At 37.3% G+C, this 19,447-nt stretch overlaps 1 protein-coding gene across 15 annotated transcripts in view; it reads left to right on the top strand.

The window, feature by feature from the left end:
- Window positions 1-19,447, top strand: part of SLITRK4 (SLIT and NTRK like family member 4) — a 268,817-nt gene that overhangs the window by 160,833 nt on the left and 88,537 nt on the right. The window contains exon 1 of one of the 15 annotated variants that reach the window (XM_084535145.1): window positions 8,877-9,004. The exons of the other annotated variants lie outside the window; for them this stretch is intronic. The gene's annotated coding sequence lies outside the window, so the exon portion shown is untranslated. Of the gene's footprint in view, window positions 1-8,876; window positions 9,005-19,447 lie in introns of those variants that run through there. 15 annotated transcript variants of the gene reach the window in all.

Genomic DNA, 19,447 nt, shown 5'->3' with positions numbered 1-19,447 from the left:
CCAGGCTCAAGGAATAATGTAGTTTATTAAACTGTAGATGCTGTTTCTAGGAATCTTTAAAATCTTTATTCTGCATTGGAAATATTGATGTAACCTTATTAATTTATATGAACTACAATAGTGTTTGCATTTTAAACACAAGGTGTTTAAAACTCTAGCAAATCCCTTGTAGCTTTTACAATAATAATAAAATTGTGTGACTTTTCCATGAGACCATCTCTGTCAACAATTCAAATTCCATAAACATCCAAAGTTTTGCCAAGCTTTAGTAGAGAGAAATTGAAGATACCCATTACATAAAGTTTACCCTAGTCTCTTTGATTACTACACTCCTGTATTGCGTCTGAGACAAATAACTTTAACCAATTTAAAAACACGTATTGCTTACTCTGAACTTCACCATTTTGGCAAGCTTTTCCCAAATAAATAAATAAATCAAAAGAAAGTAAAAAAAAGTGAAGGTTTAAAAAAAATAAATGACAGCTGCTACATAGAGTAAGCTGTTTATTGGCCCAGGATTACTGGATAGGTATTTTGGTTTTGGTTTTATTTGTTATCGTGCTTTTGATTAAGGATCACATAAGCAGCATCAAGTTTGCTGTGTTATGATCTAGCCAGTGCATACATTTGGTTTTGCCTACAACCAGCCTCATCTCCGTGTTCTCAGCAGTAGCTTAATCTTGCTGTTACCATCGTCAGAAAGTCAGGAGCTATTCATACATGCATATTTGCTGTGCAACATGCACATCTTGCCACAGGATGCAGATATTTTTGAATACGTAGATTTCTATAGTTCATAAAATAAACTGTCTTAAAAGACAAACTGTGATAGATGCTCTATACAAGAAAATTAAATAGTGGCCTCTGTTATCTACTGCATAACAAACCCTCTTGCTCTCTATCTACTAACATTCTTGGTCATCTGCTGAATCAATTATTTATCAGGGAAGATGCTATAACCTTTACCTCTTGACCTCTGTATCTCCAGGGTATTTTTTCTACTGCCAAAGAAAGTCACCTCCCTTCCTGGATTCCTCTTCTTGCAAACTGAAGGTCGGAAAAATCTGCCTAATCTCTGCATCTTGAAGCACCTTTACTCCTTTATATGTTTCTTTCCCATTCCAGTTTTAATGTTTTTTTTTTTTTTTTCTTTATGTATTCATGGGACTTTGAACTCCAAAAGCAAGAAACATCCTTTGTTAATTCTTTGTTAATTATGTTTGAAATGTTCGAAACATTTGTTATTAATTATGACTCATATTCATATATGAAAATATTAGTGAACAGGCTACCATACATACATTACCACATGTATGTATGTGGGTATCATTCTACCTGGGGACCTTATGGCTTTTGAGTAGGAAACCAAGCCAGACTCAAATCCCATTTATCAACATAAAAATAACCTCTCCTTAAACTGAGACTTGTTTGGCACAGATTGGATAAAAACAAATTAGAAAAATGAATGGGCAGTGCTGAAGCTTTCTAAAGACTTTTCCAGCAAAGACTAAAACTTCTCAAAAACAAAAACTGCTTGTAGGAATTTCCATTGGGAATGTTTCTCAATATAAGGATGGAATTCTAATGACAAGAGAGGTTCTCCACAACGTGAGACCTCTGACTGTAAGAAGAGGAGCTTGGCTCCCACACTGGCCAAAACTGAAAATCTGAAAAATTAGGACAAGCATTACAGGTGACAGGTCTTGAACTGACATGAGGTGGGTGGGTAATGTCAGTCAGAAAGACTTTTAGTGATGTGACAGCTCTGTGAACACTCTGTGGTTAAGAAGAAGAAGCTGTTGTTGAGTGTAAATGAGGAAAAGTGGCCTGTTAGTGAAGGGCTAGAAAAACAACATCTGCAGCAACACACTGAACAATAAGTGAAGGGACACCCACACATTTATTTTTTTTCAAGGCCAAAGGAAAGAACATTGTAATTAATGAGATGCTAAGTGGTCAAATGGAATGTGTAATGATAATAGCACACACATCATTGTATGCTCAAGGTTATGCAGGAAGAAAGTGCAAAAAGTAGGCAGGCTTCTGGGGAGGATCTGAAAGAGCTGAAACTGAGGAGGCTTCCTGGGTATAAAGCTAAGGGCTGAATCACAGAATCACAGAATTTTCTAGGTTGGAAGAGACCTCAAGGTCATCGAGTCCAACCTCCAACCTAACGCTAACAGCCCTCCACTAAACCATATCCCTAAGCTCTACATCTAAACGTCTTTTGAAGACTTCCAAGGATGGTGACTCCACCACTTCCCTGGGCAGCCTGTTCCAGTGCCTCACAACCCTTTCAGTGAAGAAGTTCTTCCTAACATCTAGCCTAAAACTCCCCTGGCTCAACTTAAACCCATTCCCCCTCGTCCTGTCACCAGGCATGTGGGAGAACAGGCCAACCCCCACCTCGCTACAGCCTCCCTTGAGGTACCTAAAAAGAGCGATAAGGTCACCCCTGAGCCTCCTCTTCTCCAGGCTGAACAAGCCCAGCTCCCTCAGCCGCTCCTCGTAGGACTTGTTCTCCAGGCCCCTCACCAGCTTCGTCGCCCTTCTCTGCACCCGCTCAAGCACCTCGATGTCCTTCTTGTAGCGAGGGGCCCAAAACTGAACACAGTACTCGAGGTGCGGCCTCACCAGAGCTGAGTACAGGGGGACGATCACCTCCCTAGCCCTGCTGGTCACGCTGTTCCTAATACAAGCCAGGATGCCGTTGGCCTTCTTGGCCACCTGAGCACACTGCTGGCTCATATTCAGCCGACTGTCCACCATCACTCCCAGGTCCTTCTCTGCCTGGCAGCTTTCCAACCATTCCTCTCCCAGCCTGTAGCTCTGCTTGGGGTTATTGCGCCCCAGGTGCAGGACCCGGCACTTGGCCTTGTTAAACTTCATGCAGTTGACCTCAGCCCATCGGTCCAGCCTATCCAGATCCTCCTGCAGAGCTTTCCTACCCTCAAGCAGATCGACACACGCACCTAACTTGGTGTCATCTGCGAACTTACTGAGGGTGCACTCGATGCCCTCGTCCAGATCATCGATGAAGATATTAAAGAGGACCGGCCCCAGCACCGAGCCCTGGGGGACGCCACTAGTGACTGGCCTCCAACTGGACTTGGCTCCATTCACCACGACTCTTTGGGCCCGGCTATCCAGCCAGTTTCTAACCCAACGAAGCGTGCGCCAGTCCAAGCCCAGAGCAGACAGTTTCTTGAGGAGAATGCTGTGGGAGACGGTGTCAAAAGCCTTGCTGAAGTCAAGGTAGACCGCATCCACAGCCTTTCCCTCATCCACCCAGCGCGTCACTCTGTTATAGAAGGAGATCAGGTTCGTCAGGCATGACCTGCCTTTCATAAAGCCATGCTGACTGGGCCTGATCGCCTGCTTCCCCTTCAAGTGCTGCATGATGACTCTCAGGAGGATCTGCTCCATGAGCTTTCCTGGCACTGAGGTCAAACTGACAGGCCTGTAGTTTCCTGGGTCTGCCCTCCGGCCCTTCTTGTAGATGGGCGTCACGTTTGCTAGCCGCCAGTCGATTGGGACCTCCCCCGATAGCCAGGACTGTTGATAAATGATGGACAGTGGCTTGGCCAGCTCCTCTGCCAGTTCCCTCAGTACCCTTGGGTGGATCCCATCTGGCCCCATCGACTTGTGCACATCTAAGTGCCGTAGTAGGTCACCAACCAGTTCTTCATGGATAATGAGGGCCACATCCTGCTCCCCATCCCCTTCCACCAGCTCAGGGTACTGGGTATCCAGAGAACATCCGGTATTGCCGCTAAAGACTGAGGCAAAGAAGGCATTGAGCACCTCCGCCTTTTCCTCATCTCTTGTAACTAAGTTTCCCCCCGCATCCAGTAAAGGATGGAGATTCTCCTTAGTCCTCCTTTTTGTGTTGATGTATTTATAGAAACGTTTTTTGTTATCTTTAACGGCAGTAGCCAGATTGAGCTCCAGATGAGCTTTGGCCTTCCTAATTTTGTCCCTGCACAGCCTCACTACTTCTTTAAAGTCCTCCTTAGTGGCCTGCCCACTTTTCCAAAGCTTATAAACCCTCTTTTTCCTCCTAAGATCAAGCCACAATTCTCTGTTGAGCCAGGCTGGTCTTCTTCCCCGCCAGCTCGTCTTTGGGCTGACATTATTGCTCTAAGTACCATAGAAAACAGGCAGAAATTGAGCCCTTTCTTTGCTCATATTTATCTTATAATGATGACGGGACCACAGAGAGATGAGTAAGGATTTAATTTTGGATCAGTTAAAATTCTATGGCTCACTGAGTGTTGAGTTCATTTTTATGGACAATGCTTGATTGCTAGTGGAAAAAAAAAAGGGGGGGGGGAGAAAGAAAGAAAGAGAAAGAAAGAAAGAAAGAAACTCCTAAAAAAAAAAAAAAAAAAAAAAAAAAAAAAAAAAAGAGCCTTAAACAAGTCAGATCCTCTTCTTCCATTTACATATTCCTCCCCAAAAGCAGAAGAGGAAAAAAGAACAAAGATTCTCTGAGAGAGAGGTAAAATAACTTGTTAGTTTCTTAGGAATTTAGTCATTTAAGTACATTTAGTGTGTTTGTTTTTTAACTTGCAAAAAGTAAATATGAATGTGCTACACATTTATCATGAATTAAATTACCTCCTCCACAGAAGTATACAAAATATTATATGCTACTAGAAAGCCTAGTAACTGGCAGTGATATATTTGTATCTCCTTTCTCAATAGTAATATTTGTTTGAATTATTTGAAATTTTATGACTTATTCTTTACAAATACAATCAAGAATATATTTGGTATGCTGCCAGATAGCTATTCTAACTCTGTACAACACTGTAAAGACCAAAGTATTACACTTAAATTATATAGATTGTATACCATGATAAGTTTTGTTGCTTATAACGTTGTATGTTGTGATGAATGGGAATCCCTTTCACTAAACATATTTGAAGTTGAAAAAAAGTATAAAGGTAAATAGGAGAAACTAAATAATGTAACAAAAATCCAGCTGAGATACGTGTCATGCACAATCGCCTCAATTACACATCTCAGCCAGGATGCAGTTAATAGTGATTCACATTCAATTTTGTCTGGCAGAGAAGGCAGAAAGAACAAGGATGGATATTTTGATCTGTTGGTGGAACTTGAGGTTGATATTAAGGTACAGGGTAAAGGCAACTCAAAATCAACGTCATACTAAATCTAACCCATTTAACTTCCTTCCAGTATAGAGTACTTGAAATGTACTTTTTCTGGTAGGCATTGTTTTCTCAGTTATGCACTTAGAGTAAACTTAGACTGGGCAGTGCACATGCAGCAGGTCCTAGTCAGTGGGTTCACTGTTGAATGCATTGGTATATGTTGGGCATATATGTTTTTTGTCTATAATGTAATGGGTGATACACCTTCAACCTGCTATTATAATAAGACCTATGAAAGTTTGAAAATTCTGCAAGTTTCAGAATTCAGATGGATATTAGTAAAATATGATAGAATGTTGCTCTGCAGCAATGAACTAATGAGGTGTGTTCACAGAATCTTCTGTTCTAATGTGATGATAGAGGGTTGGCTGTTTCTGTTGTACCTGCTCACTTGCACCTTGCTGTACCTGCATTGCCTGGCCAAACCAGGTAGATTACTAAAAGCCAGAGCTGACAGATTTGTAAATCACACCTTGGGAAAAGAAAGGTGCTCTTTGCCCTAATAACCTCTTCCTTAGTGTTCAGTAGTGGCACTGAAATGCTATCAGATGGTGCAGTGTTTACCTCTTGGAAAGTCCTATTACAAAATCATTAATGACAGCACTCAAATGTTCAGGCCTATAGGCCTGAGGGCAATTTCTTGTATATCATTTATGCTAATAAAGGAAGAAATAGAAAATGTAAGCCAGCTACTTCTTTATCAAGTTTCTCTGCATATTCTGCAGTTAACTGTATTTCAGCATGCAATTCAGCAAAACATAGACACCTTATTTATTGTAATATCTATTAATAGTAGAGACAGATGTCTGAAGCAGAAAGTAAAATATGAATTTGGAATTATTTTAGGTCTACAGTAGACGTAACTGTGAAGTACCCTGTTCAGCAGAACAGATAAAATAGGAAAGAAAAATCCTGAACATTCTTTGTCTTTTTATCCATCTTCCTACAGTTATGATTATTTCCTACCCAGCTGCTATACAAACAGCTTCTCCCTTTGTCAGTGATCCGTGGCTTATGCCTACAAATTTCAAAGGAAAAGTGTGAAAAAAAAAGTGAGATCATTATTCAAAGCAGTGTAGTTTGAAATAAAGAATATAATTTCCCACAGCACTGGGGGAGGGTTTTGTTCACTGAGCAAATACCTGTTTGAAAGTAAACCCAAGTTGTTCTTTTACTGGCTAGTGTGCAAAATGGGAGATAAGGTTAATCACCCCTCAGTAAGCCTTTACCTTGGTAGTTCAGGCATCACAAATTTCAAGCATAAATAAACAGTATTCTACATACTTCAGGAACATACAGTAAAATGGAGAAAGACCAAAATAAGTAGGTTTTATTCTCATATTTATATTAGATTGAATCCTGGTTTATTTGCTAGTGGACATGGGACGGTTCTTAACTTCAGTGGATCTTTCTTGTACATAGAAGTAAATTCTGCAAAGAGAAACATTGCAGTACTAACAGATAATAGATATGACAGGGATGGAGGAAGAGGGGGAAACCTGTGTTGGATGGACTTTTTGTGTCCATACCTATATAGAGAAATATATCTCATTTGTTGTCAGTTATGGTGCTTATCTTGAAGCCATTTGTATTGTCTGTTGGAAGGGGGCATCCCGAGTAAGAAAAGATCATACAAAAAAAAAAAAAAAAACACGGAAGGGAATAAGGAGGTCTAAGGAATGGAAGTGGCAAAGTAGCACAGGTTAAAATATATGAGCTAGGGATGAAAATATGAGTAGCTGTTTTTCCAATCTCTTGAAGGCTGTCACTGATGATGAGTCCCTACTAACCCCTAAATTAAATCTCTCTACATTTGATTCTCCTCCTTTTATCTGATGTCATGTTAGAGGTTACAGTCATTGGACAGCTTGTTTTCATTTCTTATATGAAATGAAGTTGGGAGTTATGACCTTTTCATTTAAACTTTATATTTAATTTGCTGGCTTATTATGAGCTGGCAGAAAGCATTGTAGTAATTTCCTAGCATCTTGATCACACTTGCAAGCTTTATTTCATAGCAAAATAACCGCAAATGTCCCTGAAGCGGGAAGAAGAATATTTCTTTAAAATATTTAATATGGTTCTTAGACATGTACTCTTTTCTCAATTGAACAATACTTCCTTTTTTATTCTACAAACAACCTCCAGGGGATTTTGGAAAAAAAAAAAAAATCAGCTTAGTATCCATAAACTCAGCAATCCATCATTGTTTGTTCATTAACCGACCTGCATTATTCTACCTGCATGTTCTTTGAAATGGTCAGTGCTTAAGCATCCTTAGCTCTGGCTATTCATGCTGACATTTAAGTTTTCAGTTGTAATTGTTTTAGGACAGGTTTTTAAAGAGTTCCAGACTAAACAAACTCAAATAAAAAGAAATAATTGTTCAGCATAGTATTGCAAAGACTTGATTATAAATTTATAAATTAACATGCAGAAAATGAAACATTTGCGTTATGTGTGTGTCAAGCAACAGCCTGTATCAATTAAAACACTGAAGTGAACAAATAATTTGCCATTTGCCAATTTCACTGAATGTGTTAATTTCTTTTGCACACCTTATTTTGTTGCTTAAGCTCGCTACGTGGTGCAACACTGCCTATTTATTTATTTATTTTTATCCTAACGAAAAGTTTATGAAATTTTCTGCATTTTTTCTTTGCTAGAATTTTCTTCTAGCAAAGGTGATTCATAAACATTTTGTGTTCACTTATTAACTTAAGTCTAAGAGTATAAAGGTAAATTCAAGTGAAGGTTAGTGGAAAAAAACCTACAATCCTTCCACAGTTGTCATGTAGTTTTTCCCAGTGTGATCCTGATCATGCCGATTTAGAGCAAAAGCTGCAATGAAATTGCCACACCAAGTGAGCTAAAAGTACAACACATTAGGTTGTCAAGCACCATGCAAAAAAGATTTTCAACAGATGCCATACTGATCAGTCTTCCCAAAAAGAAAATCATGATTTCATGCACAAGAAAAATGGCTACATAAAATCTCTTATGTTTCCCTGGAGGGGCACCATTTCACACATTGAAGTATCATAAATGCAGGCTCCTGCATCAACAAAGGCAGGTTTGCTGACTACAGAGGTGCTAGCTGCACCTTCTGGGCAGTGTGATCGCACTGAAAACAATAGGAGATGCAATACCATTGGCATCTATGAACAGAATAATTTCTTTCTACAATGAGACTCTAGAATTTGTTGTTGGTGGGACAATCTGAAAGAAAGCTTTGCAGAAGAATTGTTCCAACCGAGGCCTCTGCAAGGGAGGCTTTGGACTAGAGTAATGCTGAAAGCCTTGAAAAATGTTATTGAGCCTGCGATCTCTGCATTTGAAAGCACAAGTAACTACAGCATTAAGTAAAGCAGCAACACGATAAGGACTATAATCTGACCACTGAAAAGTAAATGAGTTCTCCTGTGTACCCAGAACTTTGTTCTGTGACAGTCTTTAAGTCAAGCTGACATATTACATCAGGTAGGGCATTGATTCCAAAACGACCACAAACTACACAGTAAAAGAAATTACAGTAGGGTAGATTTTCACAGCTGCATGCAGAAACAGAGCAACGCAGCCACTCCAGTTCAAGCTGAGACAAAATCTATTTGGGGAAGAGCAGGGAGTACTAATACAGGGTAATTTGCAAAGCTACAAATTGCAGGCTGCTAATTGGGAGCACCTGAAGACATTCTCCAGGAAGTGACAGTAGAGGGAAAAGGAGAAAGTTTAAGAAGTAGGAAACACATCAATTGTAGAGTAATTTATTTATTTACTTATTTATTTTTTACCAAATGCAGATAAATGAAAGATAATTGTTGGAGGTAAGTAGTCCAAGGGCAGTTCTTGCTGTGTTGTAAGTTTTTCCTCTTTGGAATTGGTCTCACTCTAGGCTGTAATAGCGTACTTAAAGCACAGCACAAATAATTGCTGTAGAGTAAAGCAACACTGTTAGCTAGCAGTATCACACTGCATCAAAGCTGCTGATATAGGCACACTGCATACTTTCTTTTCAGCATCAGTCATTGGGTTAGAGACCATGTGGATAGAAAGGAACATGCATTGTACTAATTTTCTTGGCAAATGTACAACCTGTCTATAACTAATGGAATTAGAGAAAAAATACTGTAGGGAAAAAAAAAATAGATTTAGGTGTTTATTATGTATAAAAATAGAGTGATGCTTCCTATCTGTCTGCCTCCTGGGCTCCCAAATTAATGTGCGGCAGGATTAAGGGAAGACAGTGAAAGATTTTAGTGTTCCTTCAGCTTGAACAGTTAAACAGAATCAAAAAGGATCTTCTCTGACTTATTCAAAATCTTTTCTAGATTGCACATCTTCAGTAGAGTTGTCTGGCCTCTTCTTGGGGGAAGAAAGTGAGTCCCATAAGTAATATATTCATTCAGAATGAGGGGGAGACCCCCAAATGACAATGCTGGCAGAAATGTTTCCACTTCTTGTGACCTACATTTCACTTCAGCAATATAATGAGTATAGCTTTGGGCCTGGAAATGGTTCCTTATCTCATGGGTAGGAATATGTACAGTGGTTTCACTGATTTCCTTGGGATTATTCTTAGAAGTGAAGTTACTCATGCAAATGATTGAAAGCTTATGGTTTGGGGGTCCATTTTCACACTTTAATGAATAACTGACTGGATTATTTTATCATCATCTTCCTACACTTGAACACATTTTTAGGGTTGTGGCATTGTATAGGGTGTAAACTGTGCATTATGCTCATGTGCTAATGAAGAATTGATGTTTGTTACTTATACTCTATGTTCCTCTCTCGCACATTTAATACATAGCTGAACATTCCTGTTGCAGTATAAATATGCTACTGATGTGCTTCAGCAGGGATTTCCATGGATCAGCTGTCTTATAGGTCACTGCAAATAAGTATAAAAAAAAATTCTTACACTCTACCACACCTATACTTGTCCCTCTGTGTGACAGTAACTATTTAAATTGTACAGAGCTTTGTTATCCACCCTGAATTTATTACTTGATCTTCTATGTTAAAACTAGAACATTTCTCTGAAAGACATGTTAGAAAATGTAAACATCAACCTAGAAATGTTCTTTCAATGACCTTCCAATCATTAACTACATAAACTTATGTAATGTGGCCAGACAGTAGAATAATAATTTTTGAATTCAGAAGACAAGCGGGAAAAGGCCTTTGGTATTTTTTCTGTTGTGGTATCTGTAAGACTAGTTCTCCAAACCCAGTGGCTTCAGAGTACTTCAGGTCCAGTGCCCAAGAATGCCTTTTGGTGGAGATTTTTGAGAATAAAGTTAGAAGATACTGTGTTTAGAAATACAGAGGTGGTATGTTTTTTTGTTGTTGTTGTTTCTTTATTTTCCCAAGGCTTTGTTTAAATGTGAAGAGTGAGGATTTTCTGGCAAAAGTGGCACTGAGGAATGTAGTTGGTCAAAAAGTAAAATGGCTAAATGTGTTTTGGTGCCACATTAAAAATTGAGTAAAGCTCATTTTTCTATCATGTTATGCTATTACATTTTCTTTCAAAGTCTTCTGCTGTAAAAAGAAGAAAAAAAAAAAAAGTAATCCCTTTCATTTTATAATCTCAGATGTTTGGCTTGCTGCGTTGCTTTGATTTGGGATGCAATTTTATTTATTTATTAACCTACTGGTCCTTTTAAGTTTTCCAGCTCTCATTTGTTAAAGGTTTGATTTAACTGCATGTTCTGGGGAGGATATCTGAACCCCAGAGTCTTTTGTGTTTAACAAGATTCAAAGCACAGTAAACTGGCATATGTCTCTTTTAAAGTGCACTATGTAGATGCTTGTAATCAAGGCCATCTGTCATTTAATGCATGCCAAGTACCAGCTGCAACTGTGGAAATGGTTCAGTAGCCTTCAGTACAGTACCTGCTGTGGACAGCTTTGCAGCCATATCTGAGGTCAGAGTTGGGATTGGCAGTCATGAAACACAGAAGGGATGGTATATAGAACCTTTCAGAAGCTCTTTTCTGTCTGTGTTGTTACTAGAGAGACACCTAAAAGGCTCAAGTCCTGTAGGGTCAAAATCTTCATCAAAATATCATGTTTCTGAAGAAGTGGAGCTCTTTCTTGACAGTTGGTACACATGTTCAAAGTGTCAGCAGTGTCTATAAGCTGCATAGAAATTTTTTCATTTTTTTTCTCAGACAGCAGACCCAGTTCAGTTGGTATCACAAACTTTTACATTATCTAATAATAAAAAGAGTATCACAAACTTTTACATTATCTAATAATAAACAGAGATTGCTTCAACTTGCAAAATAAGTTATAAAGAGTCACACAATATCACAAGCTATGCAGCTCTTGTGATGCTTTAGATGATTTTGTCACTCAGAAAAACTGTATGTGTATCCTAGAGAGCTCTCTCAGCTGGAGTTGGTAGTAAATTTTGACAGCTATTTTTCTTTTAACAAATATCCCCTTTTTTCCATCAGGCCTTGAATAAAAGCATACTAGACAGTGAAAAAGGATGAAAAAATAAATAAAAAGCTATCTCAAAAGCTACTGGAGAGGTACCTTTTGTGGTCAGTTTCTTTGAACTGCTCTGTAAGTGGGGCCTTTCCTCCCCATGACTTTTCCCTTAAAAAATTGTGGTCTTAAAAGTCTTTGCAAATGCCCTGTTCACTTTGGGAAAGATTTTGATATTCAGGGTGGGACTCTGAGAGAGCTCACTGGGACCACAATCTTAGAGCTACCAGCAACCCGCAGGAATTCATCCAGGATGTGGGATAGCTGGATTATCATCATTGCTGTGTCATTTGCCAATTTCAGATGGGCTAAATTTCAGTTGGGGTCCAGTTGCTCCAACCCATGGGCTAAATTGAATATTCTCTCTACCTCTTGATTCTTTACAGATATCTTCATAGCGTTCTACTTTTACCCTTAGTCAAAGTGGGATGACTTCTTGAAATGTCAATTTCAAATTAAAGCTACTTCTCAGCTAGGTCTAGTTTGAACAACATATAATATTACGTGGTAGAGTTGTCACAAATGGGCACAAATTTAATTTGTTAGTCTATAGCAGCAAACCTTGCACTCATTTTTATGGCAGTTTTGGCTGTAGCCTCCTGAGAGGTAAGTGCAATGATCTGTTAAACTGTGTTGAAATATTCCAGTCATTGTTCTGGTTCACAAAAGTAAAACTCTTGCTGTTTTCATGGTACAAAAGATTTCATAATATTCTTGGAGCTTTTAATCCTTCCATGGTTCACAGTCCTCAAAATAATCCTAAATGAATGTTTGACTGTGAGAGTTTGACTTACTCTTTCAGAAATTTACCTCATAGTGGATCTTTAGGAAGCTCTTGCTAAGACATCATCTCATACGTTCTTAACATCAGTAGTGCAAAGACATAGTTTTCAAGCCACCTGGGTGAAAGTCTCTATGTCACTACTGAAATATCCTTTCCAAGATCTAGTCAAATGGGAAGAGTTGAAAGTCATGACTAAATTGTCTTGTGAAAGCAAAACCAGAGTCTAGCAGGATCTGAGCATCAGGTAGAAAGTTACATTTTAGAAAAAGGAAATGATGAGGCAGCTTTTAGCTGAACAATTTCACAACTATGACATTTGTTTTTATGACTTCTGGTCCATTGCTAATTTTAAGGACAACCAATATTGACACTCAAGACTGCAAGGTATGCTGGAGTGCGTGAAATTAGCTTAGTGTCTGAAAGTGTTTGAATGGTGGCATTCTAAGTCCCTGATCTGAAGTTAGATGCTAAGGACTCGGACACCTAATTGACCTAAATGGATGCAAACTAATGTACCCACGGTATTTCATCCTGGTAGAATCTTGCCCTGTAACTTAATGAAGTGTTTAAGTCTAAGTTTTGTTGGACCATAAGTACATAAATGTTAATAATCTGTACTGTGGCAAACTGCTAGCTGTGACCAGCAATATTTAATAAAAATATCTTCTGGGAATAATGACCGTGATATCTACCTCCTGTGCAGTCTTCTACAGGGCACCTCTTGTACTAATTCCTACCAGGCTAGAGAACATATTTTATTTTATATGGCTGAAATAATTTAATACTCCAAAGTAGCTATTTGTATCTATACTTATATGTGCGCATTGCAAATTCAGAAAAACATGTTAAATGCGGTAAGTTGAATTCAAATTGCTATAGAAATGAAGCATTCAGGTTAGATATAAATAGTCCTGTACTATTATTATTGGATGTAGTGTTGTCTGACTTTTAGTTTCCCAATTTGCATTTTTCTCAAATGGTAAAATGCAGGTGAAGTGCTCTATTTGAAGGAATGAGGTCTTTGTTGAGCGTTCTGTAAAACTGGGCATTTCTTTGGATAAATGGCTTAGATATAATGCATATTAAACTGTCTGTAGGAGTTTGATTCAAAGCCTGTTGAAATAATGCTTTTATATGCAGCTCTGTATTCTGTTAGAAATTTGTTTATCTGTTTAATCCCTTTATCATTCAAGGCTGTGAGGTGCAGAGAGGGCAAGGCAGGTGGAAATCATAGACTTTTCTTTCCATTTCCTCTTTTTTCCTTTCCTACAGTTACTCTTGAATATGTGATTAGGTTCAACAATATTTATCATCAGGTAAAATCTTAAGGACAATTATTTCCACAAGACTTGAAGAACATAGATTAGTGGTTTAGATAAAAGGAAGATACTGCTATGGATAGCGGTGATCTCAGCCGTATACACAGTGCTGACCAATCAGTGTGTTCATGTAGGTTGGTCAGCTGACACAGCCTAGTTTGAAGCTATCCACACAGAAGTTAAAGGATACAGATGGAGAATGCAGATGAAGTTTCTATAAGATTAAAGGTTTATGTTTCAATTAATGCCTTCATTTAGTCATGGATCACGTGTTTTAGCTACCTTAAGCCTTGAATATCCCATAGTTTCTTCTGTTCAGGGAACTAGGGAAATTCTGCCTGCAGAATTCTTAGCAGCTAGAAATTCAATGATTTTATATATTCTATATATTTATATATTTATTTATTTATTCTATATATTTATATATTCTAATCTCCAACCTTACAGTGTTTATCTTTCATCGGATCTAGTATAAAGTATTTTTTTTGTTTGTTTTCAAATCCTCTCCTTCCCCACACCAAAAGCACCTCCTAAAATGCACACTTGAAATAACGATGTACGACTGGAAATGCTGATGCTTTATTTACATATATGATTATTTTCTTGTTTTAAATAAAGAAGATAATATGAAGATTCTAACTGATAGGATCATTCAAAGAGCAAAATGACTGCAATTTAACATAAAAGAAAATGCTTTGGCATTTCTTAAACAAACTGCTATGATATGCAGCAAGTTACATTGACGACTTGTGTTTACACACACTTGTGTTTGTGAATACAGTGATTGTGTCAATAGACAGATAAACAAGTAGTGAAAACATATAATTGAATTTCCATGAAGTAGGGTGCAAAGGCAAATAGGCATTGTGTTTTTCTTCAAAATCTTAAAAAAAAATAAAAATTAAAAATTGGCATTGCATTCTTGATGTGCTTATTTTAGACTAAATATTTTTGATACAGTGGTTTTCAAAAAGTTTCAACCAACCTGCAAGCTGCTTGGAAGCACACTGCAGAAATTTAATATTCAAATGTTTGCTTCCTGTGGGTAAAATAGGCTATTAATTGAAATGTAAACCTTTTGACAGGTTTTAAGGCAAAAGACTTTTACATTATTCGAGGATAATAGCCCTGAGGAGAAAACCACAACAGTATGTGTCTGAAAATATGCAAGTTACTTAATGTTATAAAATATACTTGAAAACTTAATACTGCAACTGTTTCTGAGGGCTAATTTTCCCTAATAAAAATAAGCCTCTTTCTGTGAATGTTAGTAGAGTGTAAAGCATGATAACACGAAGGGAATGTGTTGGATTTTACAGCTGTGACATTGCTAACTTTTTTTTAATATTATTTTTTTTACTGAGTAATAACATCCCTGCTTATGAAGTCTTAAGTTTGAGAGAGATCTTTGTGGTGTTTTTTCCTGACCTGCACCTGGAAGTTTTGGCCTTTTGCTTCTTGCCCATAATTATTTCTGCATTATTTGAGAAGCTTTGAACCAGACGATCAGATTCACAAACAGCAATTAAATCAAAAACTTCTGAATGGATGATTTTTATGGCGCTTGGGGATCCCAATTTACAGAGGCAGTAGAATTGTTGTGCCCATGACAGCAACACTTATTCTTGCTGTGAAGGTTCAGTCTGCATTACCAGTTGCCATTGGCTTAGTAGGTTTTAAGCTATCAGAGTACGTTATCCCAACCTTGGTATGTTTATTCTTCAGCTGACTTGTCTGTGCTACCTGCATGGACTTGTTTGCCACTAGAAACAATGACCTGTAGTGGGACTTTACTGGAGCAATCCTTAGAAGGGGTCTTTCTTGTTGTAATGCTTTGCTTAGCAAGGGGGAAGAAAGTTTATGTAATCCCTCCTTAGAATCTCTTATTGCTAAAGTATTGTTGGTTATAATTAGCAATGATGGTTTAAAAATAGCTCAGATGGGTTAGATAAGTTTGCTTAAGGGGTCTTTCTCCATTTTTCCCCTACTACATATTTAAGAAACCGGTTTCATCATAGATACGACCCTTAGAAAAAAATTTAAAAGTTTTAAAGAGTTCTCAATATAGAACATCTGACAGTAACATTTTTATTTATTTATTTATTTATTTGCCAACCTATCTTTTCAATACTTCTATATAATAAATATTCGTCACTTACATGCTCTTTCTTGCATCTGAAGGGACCATGTTTAAATCCTGAGGGACTGCTGTCAGGATCTTCTTCCTCATATTCTTCTCCCATTCTTTTTCTGAATTTCCTTCAGTACCTCACATGTCTTCCATCCTTATCCCTAAAGATTTTTCTTATATTATATTATATTTATATATTATATTTAGCATATCTATATAAATGCCTAATATATGTTCTAACATGTATTCTGTGCATCTTGTACACACTGTGTGAAGTGTACTGCTCAGATGCTGCATTCAGCTTTCATAAAACAAATCATTTCACAGATAATCAAATAAAATAGATGTCAGGGAGGAAAAGGTATGCCATCACAGATGGGAGTGTAAGCATTAAAATGTGAGGAATACTTCTGGACAGGATTTTAGTGCCTTCCGTATGTGGTGGAGAACAGACTGGATTTCTTGTTGGAAGCAGTTTGTGAATCTCATTCCATACGTGCAGCCCCCAGGGGGTAAGATGCACATACCTGTGGGAGGGGAAAATGGATATAAATCTCAAACTGTGGGCAGAGGATTGGGTATCATAGAAAATTTTCTGAACTTAGTTATTATACCTTTTCAAAGACTGTTTTGTTCTTTCTGTTTTTCTTATTTTTTGTTTTAATGAAGATCTCAGGCTAAAGAATGATGAACAGAAATCAGGCTCATGGCTATGCTGGCAGAAGAAAACTGTGTAGAGGGAAAAAAAAGGACAATTCAGGCTTCTGGAAACAAGCTTATGTTTCCAACTGTATGAGAACTGGTCTGAGAATTGTGTATGACAAATTCTGCCAAAAATATGCTTAGTCTTTACTCATTTTAAAGATGTGTGCAGCAAATGGAGGGAAAAAAAAAAAAAAAAAAAAAAAAAAAAAAAAAAAAAAGAGGTCACCCAGTAATAAAAAAGATGTACTATACTGAAATTTCTCCTGGAAGAAGAGGAAAAATATGTTATTTTCTTTACCAGTATTTTTAAAATATAACTTCATGTATATTGATATAGGTGTTTATAAATCACACACAAAAAATAATGTGATAATTCACTTCTAAGTACAAGATATCTGTGAACGCTGGGTCTAGTGATAGGTACAATTCATTCTTTTCTATTTTTTGTCAAATACAGAGTGTTCATAAACCTTCTTAGTCACCACTCCACAAGAAATGTTTTAGAGGGAAACTTGTTTTGAAAATGGGGAAAAGTTAATTATAAATGAATTCCTATACGATTCTATTTATTATAAAATGGTTTAAAATAAATCTAATTTGAAATTATTAGCTTATTTCCCCATAAATTGTTTCACTTTCAGAAAGGAGATGTCCTTACCTTTTTCAGTCCTTTTTCAGTCCACTGTTTTCTGTTGTCATTGGGCATGCAGATATTGTGAGAAACGCAGTGTTCATAATTTAATACAAAAACACATAGCAATTCACATAACTTTGGTGCAGGCTGTAATGAAGTTCTAATTCTGCAGTTTACCGCATCTTTAAAAACAATAAATATTAACATTTACCTCCTGAACATCAGCTGTCCTCTTAGCAGGCTAAACTATAACTATGCTTTCTAGGAATGTCATTTTCCTTCTGATAGATGGACTTATTTGTTTATTTGAAAAACCTGTCTGTAGTCAAAGCTGAACTTTGGGAGTTAATATGTAACTTCTGGCAACCTCTTGACCTGAATGCTACTTGTGTACCACAAAGTATGAGAGAGAGGAGACCCTGCTAACATAAATCTTACTTAATTTTTCTACAATATTAAAATTTTTCCAAAGACTGTAAGTGGAAAAAAAAAAAAATTACATCCAGATTCTGCACTGAACAATAGAGTCTTTGTAAACAGCATCCAAAAGTATTTTTACTTTTAAATATACTTTTAAAAGTATATTTAGAGGCAATTATTTTTCAGCTAGAATATCTGTCCAATAAATTGCACTTAACTGGTAGTAGCTGGTGGAGTAAAGCTACTACCATAGTTGTATGTATGTTGGGCTAGTGTATGCAAAAGATAAGACCAGCTTTTTTTATATCTGAAAAATTCTTAGGCCCTGGATTAGGATTCTCACAGGTGATGCAGCCTGTCTACCTTAAGGTGGACAGATAAATTACAGTAATCTTGACGCTACTTCCATGTAGCCTAAAATGTGGATTAGATCTGAGCTTGAAGGAAAGCCATATGAAGAGGAACAGTGCATCAGACTAGCATGTGGGAAATGTGGGTTTAGGTCCTGTTTAGGTCCCCATTCTAGCATACTAAATGCCAGTAAGTAAATCTGTTCCTTCACAGTGTCTCTATTTTCTCATCTGTAAAGTCTGGATTTCTCTTGTGGAGTGCTTTGAGATCCAGAGATGATACCTAGTATTTAGACTGAGGTAACTATTACTAGCCTTAATTATCAGTCCTGGATTGTTTGTCCAAAGAGTAGGAACTAAGTAATATTTGGCCTGTGATTTTTTTATGTCTTGAAAAAACTGTGATCTTTTCCTGCTATTGAAAGAGTAATTGAGGTTAGGACCTAGCTGTCACATACTGCTTGTGATAATTTTCAATATCTGTGTCTGACTTGTAAAATTTTTCTGAAAATTATATGCAGTATATTTAAATGAGCTCCAATCAAAAGCTTCACTTACAACTTATGCTCATTCAGCATGAGAGATACTCATTTCAAAGTCTTTAAATAATATTCATGCCATTAGGAATTGTAAAGGGAATGGACATCCATATTATTTAAATTGTTGTGTTTTTCTCTGCTATGCCTCTGTGGGAGTGTTGAATGCCACACAAGAGCTATAATTGAGAAATCCCTTGCTCTCTGTGACTCTGATTGCTATTATAATTGGAATAATTTGCATTTTTATGAGGACACCATTCTGTCTTCAGGCATCCATGACAATGTTTTGTGTTTTGAAGATCATTTTGAAATATACACAGAAATTATTTGTTTTTAGTAGAATGGCTCTTAACTTGCAAGCAAATACAAATTATTTGGGGCCAAAGGAAATAAAAAAGTCATAAGTATCTGAAGAAGAAGCTGTTAATAAACAGTATCTCCAGAAATTGACTCAACTGCCTTGTTATGCAAGGACACTTTACTAAAACATGTTCTTACAGACACAGTGAGAAGATTTCTTGTAATCTTACCAATATATAAAATTACTGCTAGGGTTAAACCTCCCAGCAGGTCACTTCATTTTCCCTGCAAATGCCTATCACAGAACTTGTTGTTTTTTTCACTGTGGGAGCCTGAGGATCTGACTATGTGTCCTCCAGTTCATTTGAATGCTTGCTTAGTCTCTGGCATAGTAGAATCAATGAATAAGTGGTACCATATTAAGAAAATTACATTTTAAGAAAGTAGAATGAAAACATGCAGCTGAGGCCCTGGTACCACTTTCACCTACACCACATTAACTGCAAGCAATGTTTTGTTCTGCAGTTAAACTGTGTTGAAGTGGGAGTGACTAAACTTGTGGGAAATTATTGCCTGTAATTAAGAGTTTG

This window comes from Aythya ferina (assembly GCF_964211825.1).
Source record: "Aythya ferina genome assembly, chromosome: 13".
In the NCBI taxonomy this organism is placed as follows: domain Eukaryota; kingdom Metazoa; phylum Chordata; class Aves; order Anseriformes; family Anatidae; genus Aythya; species Aythya ferina.
Note: the sequence above shows the minus strand (reverse complement) of the source record. Positions and strands in the feature narration are given on the sequence as shown.